Here is a 21,036-nt window from a genome sequence, read left to right on the forward strand (position 1 = left end):
ACATCCATGTTCAGCTCAAAATGACATTACTGACTTTCAAAACTTTCCACTGAAGCTCTCTCCACCCCACCTCACCCCTTCTTTGATCTTATGCCCCCAGACCCTGTCTATTCATTCTCCTTCTCCAGTCATGGGCCTCCACTCTTTGCCATTCACAGTGGTGGGGCAGGAGACAGAGCTCTCTCCCTTGCATTAACCTCTTTCATTGAAATTCTGCCTTTTTTCTTACTTCCCATTTTCTGGGAAACACTTCTTCTCTGCAAATGTCACTTTAAACTCTTCTTGTAGCTCACAGTGAAACATTGTGCCATATCGTGTCTGAGGAAGGATGCTCTATACAAGTAAGTTGTATTGGATTGTGCTATGCATGTTCAGCCGTGACTTTTCCTGATACTCCTGGGTCACATTTCATACTATATCATTAGGGGCTATTTGATTTCAGCAGGGTCTTAGATTTTGTGCTGGCCTCACCCTGGACTAGGAAAGTTTAATCTCAAGTTCCCTTACAAATGTTGTTTGGTAATAACTAGAACTAGGAAGAAATCCAGATGACAATCAAATTATCTGTCATTGTTCCACCACAGGTTAGATAACCTTAAAGTAAATGTTAAAACAAATAGACATAGAGGAAAGAAGCAAGAAAGGATATAAAAATGAGAAATTCTTGGTTTTAAAAGGTACTTAAACATAAAGTTTTAATTTTTGTTCAGGACTCATAAAATTGTCATTCTCTTATTATTTTAGTTTCCAATTTCCCCCAAAAAAGTTTCCTTGAGTGTACTGCTTGAGTGTTGTTCTGTTTTGATAGTCTGTTTTTCCCACTCTGAAAGTGTGGGGATTTTTTGTGCACTATCACTTGTATCCACAAATTAAGGCCAAGATGAGGTTGCTTTGTGGATTTTTTCAGCTGTGGCTTCTGATTTTGTGAGCCCAGTTTACATGTTGGATTGTACTCACACAAGTACACATATACACACATTTTGCAGCAAGCAAAACAGAAGCTGAGCACACTAATCAGTTATACATAAAGTAGGCATAAAACATTAGAGTCTGGATGAAAATTTGACTCAAAATCTCTCAGAAGAAAAAAAGTATTTTAAAATGGGACACCAAAACCTGTAAAAAGGGATGAAAATATAAAGTGTGAACACGGGGATCTCTGCATACAATAAACATCTCTGAGGGCAGTTGTGTGTATTTGAAGGCTAAATTTGTGGACTGAATTCACTAGTTTGTAGTGCTAGTAAAAAATGCCAATTAGTTTTCATGGGAAATTTTGGATTTAAAAAAAAAAAAATTCCTGCAAACATTTTTCAGTTGTTTTTTTGCTAACATGGGTTAAAGAAATTAAACCCAAACCCGAACATTTTCCAGATTTTGAAAAGTATTTTCAGTTTTCAAATATGAAAAATCAAAAAAATGACTGAAAACTGATTTTTTTTATTGAAAAAGTTTCAGTTTCTGGGGTTTTTTTAAATGAAAATGCAAAATTTTGACTAAAATGATAGTTGTGGTTTAGTCAAAATGCGATTTTTTTATTGAGAGAATTTCCAGCAACTCTACCAGTTAGTTGTCCATACCTAGGGACAACAGAATTAAACACAAAAAGGGTAAGATGTAAAGGCCAGATTTTGAAATCCTTAGTTTTTCATTTAACTGGAACAACGGTGGTATAATCCCCTCATTTGGTTTTGGTCGAGGCTATGTTCTGGAACATAGGCAGCTATTGTTAGTAGGACACCAAACAGTGGCTGTTGCCAAATGCTGTCTTCTCATTTAACCTTATGTTTGCATTTATAGACGCTCTTGCTCAAAAGAGAGCCCTTTCCCTTCTCTTCTAACTAGAAATGGATTTGAACAGGAATGTTGATTCCAGACCACTTTCATTTTTGGGACAGTTCAGATTCAGATCCCCCAGAACTGAACTTGTCACTAATGTTTTGGTTAAAGCTCAGATCTCAAACCAAAAGGGTCCCATCTTCTTTTCTGCTTGGGGTGCTGCCAAAATCATGTGAAAACAGGGCTCATCTCATGAGATATTGACCCATGTTGGTCAAAATCCAGTGAAAACATCTTGTGAGATTATTACTCTTTGTACGGTGGAAATCTCATGAGACCAGTTGATCTTCTAAGTTTTCCATCACGGTGGCCAAAATCTCACAACAAAGTCCAGCCTGGCTTTCAGTTTCTGGGAATCATTCTGTTTTTAAGGGGTTCTCATCCTCAAAGAGATAAAGAAGAAGATATACCCTCTCCTCTCCCCCAAACCCTTGTAGGGTCCAATCTAATGAGCTGCAGAACAGCACCTTCCAGCACAGTGACTGAGCTCATCATTTCAGAGAAGTGTACCCATATTACTATTTTATGTTCTGTCTGTCATTCTCTCTTACTCAGACAGACAGGTCCGCCTTAGGTTTTCCTGTACAGGTAGCAATACCAATAATAATTAATAATCTCCAAAAAGCATTCAGAGTGAACGTTGTCAGAAGGTTATTTCACCTTGTAGCTTCTGCATTGAGTGTCTAATGGGGATATTCAAATTTGCACTGAAGACTGAGCCCCGCAGGCATATAGAAGAGTAAGCTGGCAAGCGTGGGCTCATTAGCTTGGAGCAGCTGTTTGTTGCCCAAGTTGCCCAGAGGGAAGAAGCACTTGCCACGGTTCTGTTTAACAGGCCAATAATCTAACGTGTGTTTTTATATTTTATAGTTTTGTTTTTTTGTGGAACATTTGAAGTTTGTTTTTAAAGAGACAAAGTTACATGAAATAATTTATTTATGAAGCCCACAAGACTTCCTAGGGACTGAAGCAGTGGGATGATAATGATTAATGAAGGCAGACAGCATGTGGCAACTCATCTCAGTCTAGCTCAGCACAGACTCTGCTCACTTATGAGCAGTATTCCTCAGGCAGCAGTGGGGGGCAGCAAGAAGGATATGCTAGAACATTACACTTCAGTTCCAAATATCCGGCCAGAGTGAGGGCACAGGCTGCATTTGTAAATCATGTCAGGGAAGGGAGGTGTCTGCAGCGATTTTCTCCTGGAGCAAGAGTGAGCCAAGAAGAAAACACAGCCTTATAAGAGTTGTTCAGTGAGTCAGCCATTGCCCAGAATCCACATGTCTCTGTACTGTGGAATAATGATACTTACCCATTGCCCTAAATCATGTTGAGATCTATGGGTGAAAAGGGGTCTGTGATGGCTACATTATTACCATTTCTATTATGGGAGCATCTAGAGGCCCTAACTGGTATTGTGGCCTCATTGCACTGGGTACAGGACAAACACACAGCAAGAGACAGCCTTCGCCCCAAAAAGCTTACATTAGAAACAGCACAGAGAGGTGACATGACTTAACCAAGCTCGCACAGCAATGCCGGGACTAGAACCCAGCTCTCCTGACTCCCACTAGCCACTGGACCATGCTGCCTTTCAATATTACTACCCTCGTCATTTAGCCAATGCCCTGGCTTCTTTGACAGTGCAAAGAGGTCTGTTCCGGAGACAGAGGACAGCACTGTTTTCTTTGAGCAGTGTGTAATTCACCTGACGGTGTCAGGGCAGTTCTCAGCTCCCCCCACAGTGGAACCATGCTTGTTCTTCACAAGGAGGTGGGTGGCTGTTGAGCTGTAGTGTGCCAGCTCTATATCACCAAGTGAGGAGGGACTTGTGACAGGGAGTGCCTGAGTTCTTCTAGGTCATGACAACCTGGCTGCAGCGGACACAGACCTTGTCATAGGAGGTGCTCCCCCAGGCTGGAGTACTGGCTGCAGGCCGAGGAGGTTTCCCATGGCCTGCCCCCGGGTTGAACTAAGGGTGAATTCCTTCTGCTCCAAACCCTGGGGTGTTCCCCGTACCAAGCCTATTGATCAAGGCTTTCTGCAGGGGAGGAGTGGGTGGTGAATTTCACACACAATGCAGGTTCAACCTTTTCACTTCTGTGCTCACTGAAAGCTTTTGGCAGGTTCCTGTGCCTGTGTTCAGCTGAGTACTTCTCACTCGAATATTAAGGCAGGAAGATGTCTGTCCTCCAGCTATCCGCTTGAAATAGTGAAGACTCATTTGCTGCTAGCATCTAATACAGTAACAACAATGAAAAAAACTACTCCCCCAAGCCTAAAAGAAAGAGAACTAAACCCACTCCTGAGCAGCGCCAGAAGTAATTGAAATGTTCAGCTCAGAGAAAGCTCTCTGTGATCCAGTGCGGTGGGATGGCATTTATGTCATACTTACGCAACACTTTCTCCCCTATACTTTTCAGCCAGGAAAGTGGTTGTGATTTTTCTGCTAATTATTGCATTGATCCCCATCAAAGACAAAGGAAATGAGGGGGAAAAGGCAACAAGAAGGATTTAAACACTTCAGGCCAGATCTGCCGCTGGTGTAAATCAGTCTAGCTCTATTGACTTGAATACAGCTATGCCAGTTGACACACCTGGGGATCTGGCTCTTCATTCTTTATTGCCACATGGTTTGAGATATTCTTGAGCAATGATTACAAAGTATAGGTAAATATTTCTCTTTAGCCACATAGACAATATGTGTACGGGGCTGAGCACACAGCGCCTCCACTCTTCTTTCAGGAGCAGATCTCAGATTCAAATAGCTGGTGATTTTTAACTGGGGAATGTACAGTGTAAATACTCTAGAGCTGGTCAGATAATGGGAAGGGGGTGGGGTTTCCATGGAAAGTTTCAACATTTAGCTGGAAAACTGATTTGTTTGTTTTTTGGCACCTGAAAATCAAAACTGCAAATTTTTGGCTGAAAATTGGAAAAACTAGCCAAGGTGTCATCATTGAAACATGCTGATCTGAGACAGTTCTCAGAAGAGGACAGGTCAGTTGATAGACCTTCAGTAACATGCACTGCGCATCAGCCTCCCCAAAGCAACGCACAGATTGCAAAGGAGTGATTGCTAGGTTACTGCAAAGAAAATAACCCTAGTTCTCATAACACTAGTCATCTCAAAAACCACTCACTGGCTCCTGGCAAGCGTTTCACCCAGCAGCGGTTGTGAAATGTCTATAGATCCCAGGAGCTCTGACGCTGGCTGCCAGTGATATCACACCCAGACCCTGTCTATGCACGAGGTCTAGCTGGCTCCTGTATATTCATTTGCAAATATTGTTTCATAACAGTGAGAAAAAACTCTGGACCATCCCTTTTAAGTGGATTATTGTGCTTCTTGTGTGGTGATATGCTTGTTCAGAAACATAGCAGCCTCTTGTTCCTTATTGCATGTAAGAGGAGTAAGGCCATAGACAACGGATGGGTTGATCTCTGAAAGTGGGTAGGCGCAGAATAAATCTTCTTTGATTGTGAGGATTCTCCACTGCCCATAACACACTTCAGGTATGAAAGAACCCTCTTTGACCTATGACTTGTCTGAAATCATTGGGGGTTTATGACCCCCAGATAAAAGAGCAGGAGTGGTGTAAAGGGGCTGCAAGAGCCCCAGGTTCACTCGCTGGAGCATTAAGCTGGTGCAGGAGCTGAGGAAGACAAGAACCCCTTCCAAAGCCCTGGTGTGGGGGATGTGAACAGGGAGGGGCTGGGAATGGAGGGCCATGGCAGGTGCAGGGCTGCAGCAGGTAACACTGCAGTGATTCTGGGCATTGCTGCTGGCAATGGATGGCAGAGACAAGTTGCCATAATTTAGACAGCGCCACAAGGCCGGGGGTTGCTTTGGCCCCAGGAGCAACCTGGACTGTAGAAGGCACAGCACAGAATCTCACCCAGAACTCTAGTATCTTCCTCCCATCAGGCGTCTATATTTTTGATAGATTAATTATTAAATATTACCCAGGCTTTTGAGATAGCAAAGGTAGCTGAAAACGCTTCTCCCCTCTCACGGAAACTTTTGGGGATTCAGATAAACAAGGCTGAGATCCAAACCAGCCTGGGATTTTGTTTGACTATTATTATTATAATTATTATGCATTAATTGCATTGCAGTAGTGCCTAGATGTCCCAGCCCCGTTGTGCTAGGTGCTGTACAAACAAACAACAAAAAGCCCCTGCTCCAAAGAACTTACAATCTAATTAGAAGATGAAAGACAATAGGCGACTATAACACAGATATTAGAGTCACAAGGTGACAATGAGATAGTTGTGGTAAGAGTAATAAGCAGTGGTCACAGCATGCCATGGTCAAGTTTTTGTAGGTATCTCAGCAGAGGCGAGTTATAAGGAGGGATTTAAAGGAGGACCATGTAGTGGCTTTGCAGCTTTTTATGAGTGCCTAAAACCCATAAAACCAAAATTTCTCTGATTTGATTTTGCAAAATCAATGCCACCCCCAGGTTTTTTCCTCCCTCACATTTCTGCTCTCAAAATCCTATTCCTAATTTTGTCAGGAAGGTAGAAGTTAACTGTTAGTTCATCGTGTTCTTCTAAATGAGTCAGTTCTGCTGTACCCAACAAAGTACAGTTTGAGTGTAGCATCTGACTAAGATGGAGCACAATTAAAAGGCAGGGGAAGATGGGAAGGAATGGCACAGTGCTTAGAACTGTGCCTGTTAATTGCTCCAGTGTTTTCAGTTACAGTTTTCTGTAATGCATTATCACACTGGTGGTTTTTATTCCCCTTTAACTGCTTTTGCTTAGTTTAACTTTTATGTTACTGCAGAGAGGTGCACTGAGCACTCAGCACAATATGGGAGTAATAGGACTGGTCCCATTTAACCCAGAAGTGAATATTTGATTTTTGGTTTACTGCTTCAGCTCTTTGAAATCATATGAACTGACAAAGCTGGTGCCAGTGAAAGCATCCAAGGGCATGGTCATTGCTGCTCCCCGTCCCCATCCCCTCTTCTTCTTCTGCTAATGCCCTACAAACAGCTTATTACTGTGTGATTGAATTGTAACTTCATAGCAGGCCAAGAGGGCTGGGCTGGGTGTCATGGGAAAACAGAGATCAGAGGAGAGACAAATGGGAAAGCAAGGCTATTATGATAGACATGCTGCTTATAAAAAAAAGGATTCAGTACTCTTTAGCCAACAACAAAGACACAGACTAACACGGCTACCCCTCTGGAACTATTTAGCCAACAGGGTTTACTGAACCTCTATAATCTACCACGGCCTTGAATCTGCAGGTGACTGGGTGGTGGAGTTCCGTGGTTCACCAGTCCAGGCTATAGAAAAGTCTCAGATAGATAAGTAGGGAGTGCAAGGTTGTTTTGTTTTATTGTGAGTGTGAGCAGAGGCTAGGTATGGACTCAAGTGAGGATAAGCAATATGCATATTTCTCAGCACTGAAGAGATACAAAACTCAAGTCTCTTGTCTCTTACGCTCAAGAAGGCCAGTGTGGGTCTGGGACACAGAATGACAATCCTCAGTACTCTAATAAAGTTCTTGAGTAAACCACTGTTTAGTATGTGTAGTGTCCCTTTCTGTGCCTGATCAGCAAAGGAAAACAGTCTGCTTAATATCCCTGCTAGGTGGCTTAGGGCTAAATTTTTAAAGGTGTTTTGAGCACCTAAAGATGCACATAGGTGCTTAACCGGATTTTCAAAAGTGCCTTGAAATCAATAGGAGTTAGGTGCTTTTGAAAATACCACGAAGCACCTATTTGCATTTTAGGCACCTAACAACCTTTAAAAATCTGGCCCTTAGTTTTTTAGCTCAAGCCATAGAGGCTTGTCCTTTTTAATCAGGAAGTTGTGGGTTGACAGCCAAGACGAGAGATGTTATGCTTAGCTATGTGCTGCCTTCTAAACCACTCTCTTGTGGCTCAGAACTGTCAAAAACTGAAACATTTTGACTACTCGTTCCCTCCCCCTCTGCAATTTTTGGTTTTCAGTTTACCATGAAAAATTGAGGAAAGCAAATAGTTTCCATGAAAAATGTTGCTTAGTTGAAAACCCAATTTTAAATCAAAACCCCAATTTTCCACCCATTTTTGTCACTTTTGTCTCTTTTCCTGTTTCCCATTTTCTTTATTTTTTTTACCTTTTCTTCTTTCCTTCCATCCTACCCACCCTTCCTCCTTCCCACTCTTCCACCGTGTCCCACTGTATTCTGTAATTTTTCTCATTTCTTTCCCCATCCTGTGCCTTCTGTTTATTCCCTGCCTACTCTGTTACCATCACTCCATTGTCTCTCTTCTCTGCCCCTCAAATACTAAAATCCCCAAACATTCTGTGTCTTAGGCAACAACAGGGAAGAGATGCAATACATAGATCCAGATTTGGAATACCCACAGATTCAGAAGTGTTCAAATTAGATCCTGGGATTGAGAGAGAGAGATGGGTAGTTGCGTAATATGGTTATTATTTAGTCTACAGAAGGGCCTAGTGGTCCTTCAGGACCCTGCGGTGTTGGATGCTCTGCACATCCATAATAAAAGACAGTACCCTGAAGATCTCTCAGTCTACATAGATAAGACAGACAGAGTAGTAGAAAGGGAAGCATGATTACCCCTGTTTTACAGATGAGGAACTGAGGGAAAAAGATTGAGTGACTTGCCCTCCATCACTAAGCAAGTCTGATCCTAGATCATCCTAGATTTTCTGAGTGCCATTTAGTACTTTATTCAAGTCTTTCCTTTCTTAATGTGGATTCTGCTTAGATTTGGGGCTTTGATTCATACTCATCTCTTCACTCAGGGCACCCTGTCCCTGTGAATTGGCCAAGCATGCTGTGGGGATGCTGGGAAAGCTCTTCAGGGTGCTTCCAAACAGCTAGGTCCACTACTGGAGCACTCCTTCTTGCTGTTCTTCCACTCGGGATACTGTGGGAGAAATCCTGGCCCCACTGAAATAAATGGCAAAACTCCCACTGCCTTCATTAGGCCCAGGATTTCACTCTGCATATCCCATAGGGAAAGTGGGGAGCTCAAATAGCTCCCTGCCACGGAGAGCAGGGTTTGCTAGGGAGCCAGAGGGACTACCTCTCCTGAAAGAGAGAGAGCCAGCCCATTGCTCTGGCTTCTCTATACTGACTTTTGTGCCTAAAATGCACTCCACACTAATGATTCACTGGGCAAAGCCTTCTGCCCACGTTAATGTCTGAATCAGACAATTATTCCTCCACAGATTACAAATGTAAAATCAGAGAAGCAGCCATTCTGTCAATGGTTAAAAGACTTCACTTGACAGTAGGCTATTCTTTCAGGAATAAAATGCTCTGAGAGAAATCAGTGGGTTCAAAGGGAGATGAAGGCTATATTCTATGCCAAGAACTAGACATGGCTCTCACATAAATATGTTACTCTATTAACTATGTTAATAGTTACTCTTAATACTTGGTTGATTGATGGTTCATGAACTTCCGACAATAAAAGAGCACGGATAGTGAAACAAAGGAGGGTTTTAGAAATGGAAAGCCAGGCATGTTTCCAATTGTTTTTTTTTTTTTAACTTACAGACCTATATTTCTCTTTGTTTGGGGTTCAAGTTCTCAAGCTTGCCAGCTTTCTGAATGGGAACCTTTTGTCCATGTCCAGTAAATATCTTGATAGTTCAGTAGTATATAAAGAGGGCAGAAGTGAAAAACATCAACACAGTTAAATATTCACTGTGCCCCTCCAGTGGAAATGGATGAAGATATGGGATATCACAGAGACGTGATATTAGGGGCTTTGGTGACATGATCCTTTCTAGAAAGGAAATTGCACAGTTAAAATGAGAAGCTTTTGGGCCTATTTAAACACAGATCTCAAGTGTCAAGTAACAAAGGGCGCAGTGCCTTTTTAGATAGGGATTTTAATGTAATAGTAATGGATAGCTGTGCCATTCCTGTTATATCTATTTTATATATATATATATATAAAAGGCACTTAAGGAGGCAGGTTTTCAAAAGAGCTCAGCTCCCGTTTAGGAACCTAAATAAATGACCAGATTTTCAAAAGATTTCAGTACATTGGCTGTTGAATTCTCTTGACAACCTGCCCATCACTGTCAAAATGGGAGTTGCTGCCAGCTGAGCACGTTTGTAAATCTGACCCTTCCGTGTGTGCCTAAAAGGGAGCTGAGCTCTTTTGAAAAACTAGTTCTAACAGTATATTACAAAAAGGCCAGAACCACAAATTTAGATCCAGATTTTTCAGAGACGATAATGTTGGAGTCTGTTGGATCCAGGGTTTGGATTCAGGCCCATCCCCATGGTATGACTAAATTGTAATGCATATATAGGCAAATTAAACTTCTGGGATGCATTGCATGCATTTGCTTGCATTATCTTATAGATAGGGCACTTTGTTCTCGGTGTTCACTGATTTTTACCAAAAAATTCCCAGGCTGTACAAAAGCTAACAATTTGGTTTTTACCAATTTTTCTTTTCTCCTGAACTTTAGCTGTGGCTTGATAACTGGGGCAGACCCTAGGGTCGACAGGGGGTCCCCTTGGACCTGGTTGGGAAGAGAGATGGTGCCCTCTCTTACGAGGTTACCAAGTTGCCATCTCTTCTTCCGGCACGGATCTGGAAGCGGAAGACATGGAGGACGCAAGAAGAGAAGGTGCCCTCACCTCTTGATTTAACCTTCATTTTCTCTATTTTTTTGGTTTTTTCCCCTGCCTTCCCATCCCTCAATATTAACCCCAGTATTTACCCAGAAAACTGTGAAGTTATTTTTTGCACCAACTTTCATACGTTTTTAAATTTTTGTAATAAACACTGATAAATTCATGGGAAATTTTAAACACCATAAAAATTGAAAATGAAGGGCATTGTTTATAGGCTTTCTGCAGCTGCTAACTTTTTCTACCTGCTCTGTACCTTTTTGCGCCCAGCCTTCCCAGTGCCCTCCTTCCCACAGAGCCCTCACTTCTTGTTACCAAATTCTCAAGAAGGGGGGCCCACAGGTTGCAATCTCTTAGAAAATCTCTGTTGCGAAAGGATGGCAGTGGTTGCATTTGGATTATCTCCAAAATCAGCAGTTGTGCGGAAGTGCTTCTGGAGTGCCAGGGAAATAGGATCCAATTCCCACTTTTCTGAATCCCAAAAGGAAAAAAATTGTCTCTTTTGGTGTCTTGGATTCAGTTGAATCCAGAAGATGGATGTGTGTCTGGATGTTCCAGGAGTTAGGCTCTTCAGGATCCAATGTGGGGTTTATTTCCAGTCTTTTTATGGCATCCCTCTTGTTTCTTTTTTTTTTTTTTTTACTTCCTCTCACAGGGACCCCATTTCTTTGCAAAAGCGAGTGCTAGTGACCTGTTGGGCCATATAGTTTCTCCTTAATTCATTAATTCCCCTCTCTGTTCAGTACTCTATGTGGTCTATGGTATCTAAGCATCTCAGAACTTTGAATGTACTTATCCTCACAACACCCCTGCGAGGTAGGGCAGTACTATTATCCCTGTTTTACAAATGGGGAACTGAGGCACACAAGGCTAAGTGATTCACACAAGGTCACACACAGTAAATATTCACTTCTTTTGTGAAAGATTTGACTGGTTTAGAACCTGTGAAGGATTAGTCTTTTTATCCTTTTTGTGAAGGATTAGACTGGGTTAGACTTTTGTGAAGGATTAGACTGGGTTTGAACATGAGACCGCTTGTACACATTTTCCTCTATTCCACTAGTCCTAGAGAGAGAAGTGACTTGTCATCCAATAACTTACCATGCAGTCACCTAGGCTGCTACATACAACATGGTAGAGCTGTATTCTGTTAATTGTCTGTCACACCTGAGAACACAGTACCTGCTGTGTCTGAGCTAATTAGAGCAGTGATTAGTCACTGTCCACATGATGGCACCCTTGGCAGGAATGTGAGCCCCTTTCAAACAATTTTTTTCAAACCAGTTTTTGCAGGGTCAGAGCCTTTCCTTGCAGCCTTCTGCTACACATCTTAGAATTGTATATGGAAGGCCACTGAAGATGCCCACCTCTGCCTATGGAAAAGGCATTTTGTCAGCAGATTTACTTTGCTAAGTTACTTACACATATTCAAACATAATTTCCCCTGGTCTTTCAGCTCTTAGTCTCAGTTGTATCTTCTCTCACAATAAAGCTACCAGTGGTTTATGAAAATGGTCAACAAAAGAGAAAGAAGAAAAAAGCAAAGAGGCAAAAATACATCGTTTCCTTTTCTGAATGGTCCAAATTGCACATTAATTTGCCCATCTTCCTGCAAGTCAGTTGTCTCCAAATGTTGCACGGTGAAGAATTTATTTGCTTCACCATTCACCCATCACAATTCATTTCTCCCATAGGCAACAGGGATTTTGACAGATTTCTTGGTTCTGTATCTTGACTGACTCATCATTCAGCCCTAATATTTACAGGCTGTAGAGCTGTATTTTTCCTCTCTTTTGGCATCTCAACCTTTTTCTTCGGCTCAGCATGCATCTCTCCAGCAGAATCATACCGTTCCTGTCCAGGACTGGCCATTTTGCCCTCCACACTAGTTTGCTAATCAGATGCTATTTCTGAAATGGGCTCTGTGCTCCAAGTCCCTTATATTCAGAAAGCTTGTATTTTCCTTAAGTTCCTTCATATGCCTTATTGTCCTCTGGTACTAGCGCTTCTGAATAATAAGGGGTGAAATCTTGGCTCCCATTGAAGTCAATGGGAGTTTGGCAACAATGTGAAAAAAGAAGCCTCCTTACAGATATGAATAGCAAAGGGGGACTAGGTGACTCAGGGTTGATGATGGGATACCAACCCTTTCAACAAGTCACTGATATGAATGTAGCCCAGGTCAGCACTGGTATAGTAGCCACAAGTTTTTACTATCTGATGGCTGTTTGAAATGAACTGGTGTTTTGTCTAGTTTCTGGTGAACAGATGTAAACATTACAAAACCACAACCCGCAGTAATTAACAACGATAGCAGGCTGGCAAGTTCTGGTGTTGATATACCATAAGTATTGCCAGCCCCCCAAATCTTGATCCAGATACCCCCAAATATAGAGATTTAAAAATAAATATTGGGTACTTTTTATTTGAATATTGGTTTCAGTGCCTTTAGGAGACACGAGTGAGTTGTGTTTTCAAGCTTTTTTCCATCACCATGTGGGCTAGAAACCTGAGATGAAAGTTGAGAGTCTAAAGTAATCGCTGAACTCTAGGAGCTGAGGCTTTAAGAAAAACACTCAGGGTGAAATCCTGGCCTTAATGAAGTGGGTGGTAAAACTCCCACTGATTTCAATAGGGTCGGGATTTCACTCCAGCTGTACTGAGATACAAGGCTTGGTAAAGATGTATTAGCATTTTCTGTATTACGTACTAACAAAGAAATAAAACAACTTTCTATTCTGTCTCTAAGGAGCATGCATACATTTAAAGTATCAGAGCTGCTATGTGAGAAAGCATTTGCAACTGGTACGGTGCTGTCCTTCAGCCTAATAGAGTTCCAGGAGCTCAGAAGAACAGAGATGAATGATTTCCATGATTCTTGCTATTCTAATCACTTTTTAAAAAAAAAAACCCTGAGTTATAGCTTGGTGCATTTTTCTAATGAGCTATAATGCAGGCTGTTCCTTGCTGGGATACATTTTTCTTAACAGCAGAGGAAAGATTATGGATAGTTTTTTCTAGAGAACCCAACAGAGTTAGATGTCCAAGTCCCACTGAAAGGCCATGAGAGTTGGGAACTGCCAGGAACACTTTAAAAATCTCATTGTTTAGTTTTTAGAATGGTGATTTGAAACACTTCTCCTTATCCTGGCTCTTTGATTTCTTGGTAAACGTATAGGACCAGAGGGAGCATGGTCTACTGGTAAAAGGGCCTGCAAGGAAATCAAGAAGCTTGGATTCTTGTCCCAGCTCCAACACTAACTCTCTCTGTAAGTTTGGCCTGACTTCTCAGAGGTGTGAGTGCTCAGTACTTCTGAACATTAGGCCTTTTGTGCCTTACTTCCCTGTTTGTATAATGGGGATAATAATACTTATAATACTTATCCACCTGTAAAATACGATGAGATTTTTGCAAAGAAAATACTATAAGTAAGTGTAAAGTATTAGTCATATTTTCAACATGACCAGTGATTTTACTTTTTGGGTGCCCAATCTGAGAAACCTTAAACAGATTATCAGAACATGCTGGTTCAATAGCTTCTGAAAATCAGGTCCTAGGTGTCTAAATCCCATTGATTTTCAATGAGGTTTAGGTTTCTAAGTTCCTAACTCACTTTTGAAAATGGGATGTAGGCTCCTAAGTGACTTAGGCACTTTTGCAAATGTTATCCTTAGACTGTCTTTCAAAATCCCATCCTAAAACAATTTCAAGATTGACAGAGAATGTGTTCTAAGGATACAAAGGGTTTTGGTACTGACTTTAGGATTTTGCAGAAATACAGATAAAATCCCACATAGAATTTAACAAACTTCTTCACAACATTTTAAAACCATAACTGCATGGAATTCTAACAGGTGCAGTTGAAGTTTAAGCACTTCACAGATGGCTATTAAACTCACTCAACCAAAGCCACAAACTCCCGAAAACAGCTATAAATACAGAAACGCATTCCAGTACTTTGTCTCTTGGCACTAAGAAAAGATTTCCAAATTCTTCTGATTAGGCTGCAGTCTGTTGTTTTTTAATTTCTTTGCAGAGTCCTTCTTAGCAGGTCTGAATTTTTCCAGCATGAGGACACTAGTCTTGGATCTCAGTTCAGTTTATCTTTGTCAGCCCACACCCTGAACGCAAATTAGTGTTGAAGATCACTCCTCTGTTTCATCCTGCCAAACGTTAACATTAAAGAGGTGTTCTTTTGTCCTGCTCAACAGACCCCTAACTGCGATAATGTCCTTAGGTTTGTGGAATATTATTCAAAGGCAGCACAAGAACAATATCCTATAGTTCTCCTGCACATGGCTTTAATTACAGATTCTCACCAATCCTTTTTTTTCATACCTGTTCTTAAGTTTATATACTGCAAGTTCTTCTGGATAAAATGAGTTGATAAGGCTCTGCAGGAACAAAATTTACAGAATTGACTGCCCCCAATGCTGCTTTTTTTTTTTTTTTTTAATCCGCTTGTTTCTAATGTGACCTATCATCTTTTTCTGCCTGTGCAGAACAACTTGTAGAATCAGGGCCTCTTTCAGCTTCTGTTGGTTGATTTGTTCCCTGTAAAGCCTTTATATCAGCTGCATTTGAGTTTGTCCTGCCCTTAGTAAACCATGGATGCCCAATGGCTGAATTTTCATGTTGCATGTCATGTGCACCTATGTTCCTTAGCATCTGATTAAATTTTAGGAACTTATAGCTTTGTGGTTTATTTAAAGGCAGTAACAGCATCCTTTCCATTTGAAAAGAAACAGTTATATCAATGCATGCTGCATAACAAACTATCCTATTGTTTGGCAGCCCTAAAACTGAAGCATCTCTCATTTCCATGATGAAGTCTTTAACAGGCTGTTTGGTAAAAATTAACCACTGAGGTAGTTAATGTTCAGAAACTTAATTTCCCCTTCAAATGCTCTTGTAGATGTTATTTTATTCAAGGAGAACTACACACAAGCATCTGAGGGCAGAATTTATCCCTCCTGTAGAAGGGAAAGGTAAATTAAGCACTAAGAGAGAACAGAGTGTGCATTACCAGACATGCTGTCGGCCAAATTAATCTCTGGAGTAATTTACACCAAGCATTACTTTGATCCCAATAAGATAGTCCAGGGTGTGCAGGCTATATCTTGGGCACCTGAAGACAATGGAGGGGCCAAAGTATGTTTGAAAAACTATACAAGACATTTTGGGATGCTAACAATGCAATAGTTTGAAGGGAAAAAAATCTCACCATTTTTTATTGAAAATACTTGTTCAGAGGATGAGATTGTTCATTTTAAATTCACTACATGGCATCCAGTTGTTACACAATGAATTGAGCTAAGATTTTGAAAGGTGCCTACTGGTTCTGGGTGTCTCAATTTTGAGGTGCCCAGCATAGGACAACTTGAGGTGGCCTGACTTTTCAAAGATCGTGTGGTCAGCAATTTCTGAAAATCAGGTCCCTTGATGGTGTCTTATTTCAGGCACCGAAAAATTGAGGCAGACAGAATCACATATTGCTTTTGAAACTCTTAGCCTCATTAAATAGCAGGTGAATTGTTTGGGGCAAAGCAACTGTTGCCAAAGGTGTCTCTGAAGAGGAGCAGGGAACTCTTCCCTCCTGGAAGCTTGCCTGAGACATAATTATATCTGGGTTTTTTTCATCTCTTTTCAATGATGAGGTTCCATTAATGAACCAGGACTTGGCTATGCCAACATATCTGGACAGTCAGAACAATGGCTACTACCATATTATGACCCACATTTCTCCATATAAATTATTGTGCTTTCAGCACCTGTTCCCTTGTCTTTATTCCTTTGGGTTTTTTTAATTGTGGGCAAATTCTTCAAAGAGTTGATGGGATTTTCACAGGAGCCTAAGCATTCACCTCCCATGGAATTGGGCACCTGTGTTCCATAATTGCCTTTAAAAACCTGAGTCTAAAGTGTTTTCTGAGGACAAATCCAAGCAGTTGATCACACAGATAACACATTCAGGCTCTCTTAGGAGTGGACGACTGGTCTGGTAATTAGGGCACTAACCTATGATTTGGGAGACCTAGGCTCAATTCCCTGTTCTGCCACAGAGTCCCTGTATGACCTTAGACAAGTTAGTTGGCTTCTCTGTACCTCAATTCCCTATCTGTAAAATGGCACTGCCCTGCCTCAGAGGGGTGTTGTGAGGATAAATATATTAAAGGTGCTGCGGTAACAGCGGCTATAGAAGTACTTACCAGAGATATTGTGATGATAATACTCCTCATCCCCATGAAATTTTCCTTTGCTCTCAGCTGGGTTGTAGACCAACTACAGGAAGATGGCCGGCAAGACCTCTTCAGGGAATGAATTGTTTTGGTACATAGTAGTATTCCATCCTAACAGACGGCTGGATACCCCTACTGTTTGCAGGCAGAATCACATTTGACTGATCTACTGGAGGGAACACCTCGTTTTATTTCAAACACCTATATTAAAAAAAGGGGAAAAAATCCTTTGAGACTTTCAATTGTTTTTTTTTTAACCAGTTCTGTTCTAAAACATTTTACTGCTGTAATAACCCTGGTGGGCAGCTCCTTCATCTCCGTATTTTGAAAGTAAAGTAAATCCTTGTTAGAGGTTTTTTTTTCTCAGTTCATTGCTATTTTTATTTAATACAGTAATACCTAAAAGCCCTGGTTGAGATCAGAGCCCCATTGTGCTTAGCATTGTACAGACCATGCCATGAAGAGCTTATCCTATATTAATAAACAAGACAGACATAGGGTGGGAGAACCAAAGTATTATTATTTCATATTTGCAGATGAGGAACTGAGGCATGAATCCTCTTGAAATCAGTGGAGTTAAGGGCCTAATGCCTCTAAGAATCCAGGCCAGAGAGAAACCTAAGTCACTTGTTTAAGATCACACAGGAAGTGTGTGGCATAACTGGGAACTGAACACAAATCTCCTGAACTACAGACCAGTGGTGTAACTACAAGGCTATTCTTCTTAGCGTTGTTATGCTATTTCCCTGGACTATTTGGGTCCACCACAGACAACAGTGGCTTTCTTACAGTGTGATTATCAAGGAAGAGATGGGTACTGGGGCAAAAGCTTATGGTTGTATTCTACAGATGTTTGGGCATGGAGTTCCCATGGATCCGATCTGAGATCTTATACACAAATTACGGGCCATGTTCAGTCCCATGTCTGTAAAGATGCATCTGCTGTGCTTAGCCATTTGGGGGAATTACACTGCCAACTTTTCAAAGGTATTAATTATCCTTAAGTTCGAATGTGTTTCTGCAGTACAGCATAACTGAACACAGCGGCTTGTCAGATTGCAATAGACTCGTCATCCAGGTTGCCTACTGGTGGTCAGGAAATAATGCTATGAAGTAGAATATAAGTGGCGAGATTTATAGCAATATGAAGGTATAAATTGCCTACTTGCTGCTTTTTTTTTTTTTTTTTTTTGCATTTGAATGGATAAATCACCAGTTAGCATTGAAGCTTTGGGTAGTGGGAGAATAGTATTTCTAATTTGCTTTCTTATACTAAAAGGCACCCACTTTTTGACCTATTCTATTCTATTCTACTCTATTCTATTCTACTTTCCTCCTCTCTGTAGAATCTGAACAACCTCCAGTAGTGCATTATACGAGTGCCATATAAGAACTAAGTGTTGTTGTTAGGATGATGATGATTATGCAACATGACTAACATCTGTCATTTGAGATTTGTGCACCCTCATTCTCTTGACCAAATTGACTACATTAGGTTCTACAAGATTTTAATTCTACTGCAATTAACTTGTCTGCAATTCCAGCTTCCTTATAGGTGGATTTGGCCTATATACAGATGTAGCATAGCTTAATGTTTGGTACATAGTATACAAAATGTATACTCAGTAGTATCACTGACTATAACCAAGTCATAATTATGCAGGAAAAAACCAGACAAACAGGTTTAATCCTAAAAGAGACATGTTTTTGTACTCATTTAAGAAATTCTTCATCTGCAGTGAACTGGAATATTCATTACACAATGCTACATCTATAGCTCCTTGATGAAGAATAAGGACTACATTTGTACATTCAGAATGGAGTAGTATATCCACTGTGATCAGTCAAAACATCAAACCAGTAAAGCTGTGTAAAATCTGGCACTTTTAGTTGGCAGGGTTTACATGTACATTCTCTTCAGTTTTGATCTGGTTTGTGGTTTTGACTCAGTTTAGATCTGGGCTTGAACCACAGCCCTGGATCCAAACTCCCCCAAAGCTGGTCTAGATCTAAATTTTTCATTTTGAGCTCATCTCTCGTTCAAATGATCCCCAAAACACAAGGCAAAATTCTATCAAAACCACCCAATTTCACTGGGTTCCGTGCCAAGCCACAACTCAGCTCAGGTGTGTTTGAAAGTGGCCCTAAATTCATTCAAAACTAGTCCCAGATTCACTTGAACTTGGTCCAAAATTGGCTCAGAACATTTACAAACTTTGGAAAATCTGCTCAGAGCTTAATGTTTTCAAGAAAACCTGAAATTGAGAGGGAGCTTTGTGAGGTTCAGATTTTATTGTGGACATTTCACACAGTTCTGCAATGAGCTGTACCGGTTCAGAGCAATTGTTCAGGGAACGCTTTTGTTTCAGAGAAATTCTACAAAAGCTGAAAGACCTCCTGCAAATTTATAAGCTCCCTTTCTTGGACTTTTTTCCATTTTTAGTGGAGTTGCTAGAGCTCTGCTCTGCATTTTGCACAATTAAAATAAAAGCCTTTGAAGTGTCTGAATTTGCATATTTTATTTTTTTGCTGGAGACTTTGTCATAGTCTCTTATGCAAGAGAGAGCCTCAAACTGGGGCAGCAGAATGGATTCCAGGGACAGTGTCATCTTCATTAGGCTTGTTTATTTTCAGGAGCACCATTAAGTTAAAAATTCCTTATCAGGATACCTCTCCACTGCTGAAAGCAGCCTGATTGTTTGAAGGAGAGGTGTCAGAGGGAGCGGTGCTATATCCTTGTATCTTTAGGGTACTTGGATCTTAATTATGCCTTTGGGAAGCTCAATCCATCTGTAGTCTCCAAGATGACATTAAATCTATCTGTTATATGGCTTCTATCTCTGTAGTAACTGACGCCCAGATCCCAGGCTCTGCTCATTGTTGTGATGACTCACTGCTAGGTGCTCTGCCGCCTAACAAATCCTCAGCCCCAAGTTGGGTGACCAAGCTCAGTGAGTAAGGCACCTGCGAAAGTGCCTCAGAAGACAGCAAGCTCCTCAGGGAGCTGTCTAAGCTAGCCAGGAGTGAAATGTCGAGGGAAAGGGTGGGGAGAGGAGAGGGGCTTAGGTGCCTAAGCAGATGAGCCTGGAGCACCTGGCTAATTCTGCTGCCCCATTTTGATGCTATCACTTGCATCAGAGACTTTGACAAAGTCTCCAGAAAAAAGGCAACTTCCTCCACTCAGGATCTTCAGCTGGGAAGCCTCTCCTGGGGTCAGGCCCCTAGGCCCAGAGCCATAAAAGGACTTAGGTATTCTGACCGCTAACTTTCAGGTGTCTTGAAAATCCTGGAATCCACAAAGCCTGAGCACCCGGTACAATGAATGGGGAGAGAGAGGGGCAAGAGACTGCACCCACAAACGCCAGCATGCTAGGCACCTTAGCTAGTCCATAGGAGATGTGTGTCCTCTCCCCTGCCTTCCCTGCCCATTTTGTGTGGAATTCGGCATAGCCCTGTGGGGCGGGAGGGATGGAGTGGAGGAGGAGAAAGAGGAGGCCCCAGGGGCTCCTGTCCCGTTGTGGCTTAGGCTGCGCCGGGGCTGTTAGGAAGGAGGCTTCCTGGAGCCATCGAGGTCCAGAGACTAGGAAAGGGGAGGGGGGACAGAGGAAGCAGAGCTGAATCCCCCTGCTGTGGAAGAGTGGAGAGGGATAGTCCAGTCAGCTACACTGGCAATGCTGGGGAGAGTGGGAGTCTGGGGGCAGGCGGGTGGTGGGTGTCTGGGAGAATGCGGGAGGTGGGTGGTGGGTGTCTGTGGGAGGGAGAGAGGCTGGGGCCTCCCTGATTCACTATCACCCCCTCCCTCAGCCATACTCCCGGTGGAGTGGGCACCAGCTGCCCCTGCCTCTCACTCAGGGAGCCCAATGACGCAGTGAGACTGCTTGAAGCCAGGAGTCTCCTCCGTGCTGCTGTCACCGTCTTCCTGACCGTGATTACGGCACCCTCCCTGGTTCCACCCAACCCGGTGCCCCTTGCCCAGCCTGAGAATGCGCGGCCTATGGGTTGCCACACGCGCGCGCCGTTGACAGGTTCCCAGAACGTGTGCGCAAGGGTGGAAATGTAAATGAGCCTCACCATATTTCCACTGAGGTGGCACTTGTCTCCTCCTGCCCTCTGAGATCGGTTCCCCCACCTACTCTGAGAATCCTACCTTGGGGCTCCAGGGGCTCTGGTCTGAGCGAGGGCCGGTAGCGGCTCATTCGCCGGGGTGGCGTCAGGGCTCGGCTGGCGTTGTGAGTGCAGACCGGCACCTCGGGGATGCAGGTGATGTTGCAATTAGGTTGTTTTGACAATGTCAGTGACCCCCCGATAGTGGCCTGATGTGCCTAAAG

This window comes from Emydura macquarii, unplaced genomic scaffold, assembly GCF_026122565.2.
Source record: "Emydura macquarii macquarii isolate MOO-44397 ecotype Brisbane River unplaced genomic scaffold, CSIRO-AGI_Emac_v2 contig_1483, whole genome shotgun sequence".
Taxonomy (NCBI): Eukaryota; Metazoa; Chordata; order Testudines; family Chelidae; genus Emydura; species Emydura macquarii.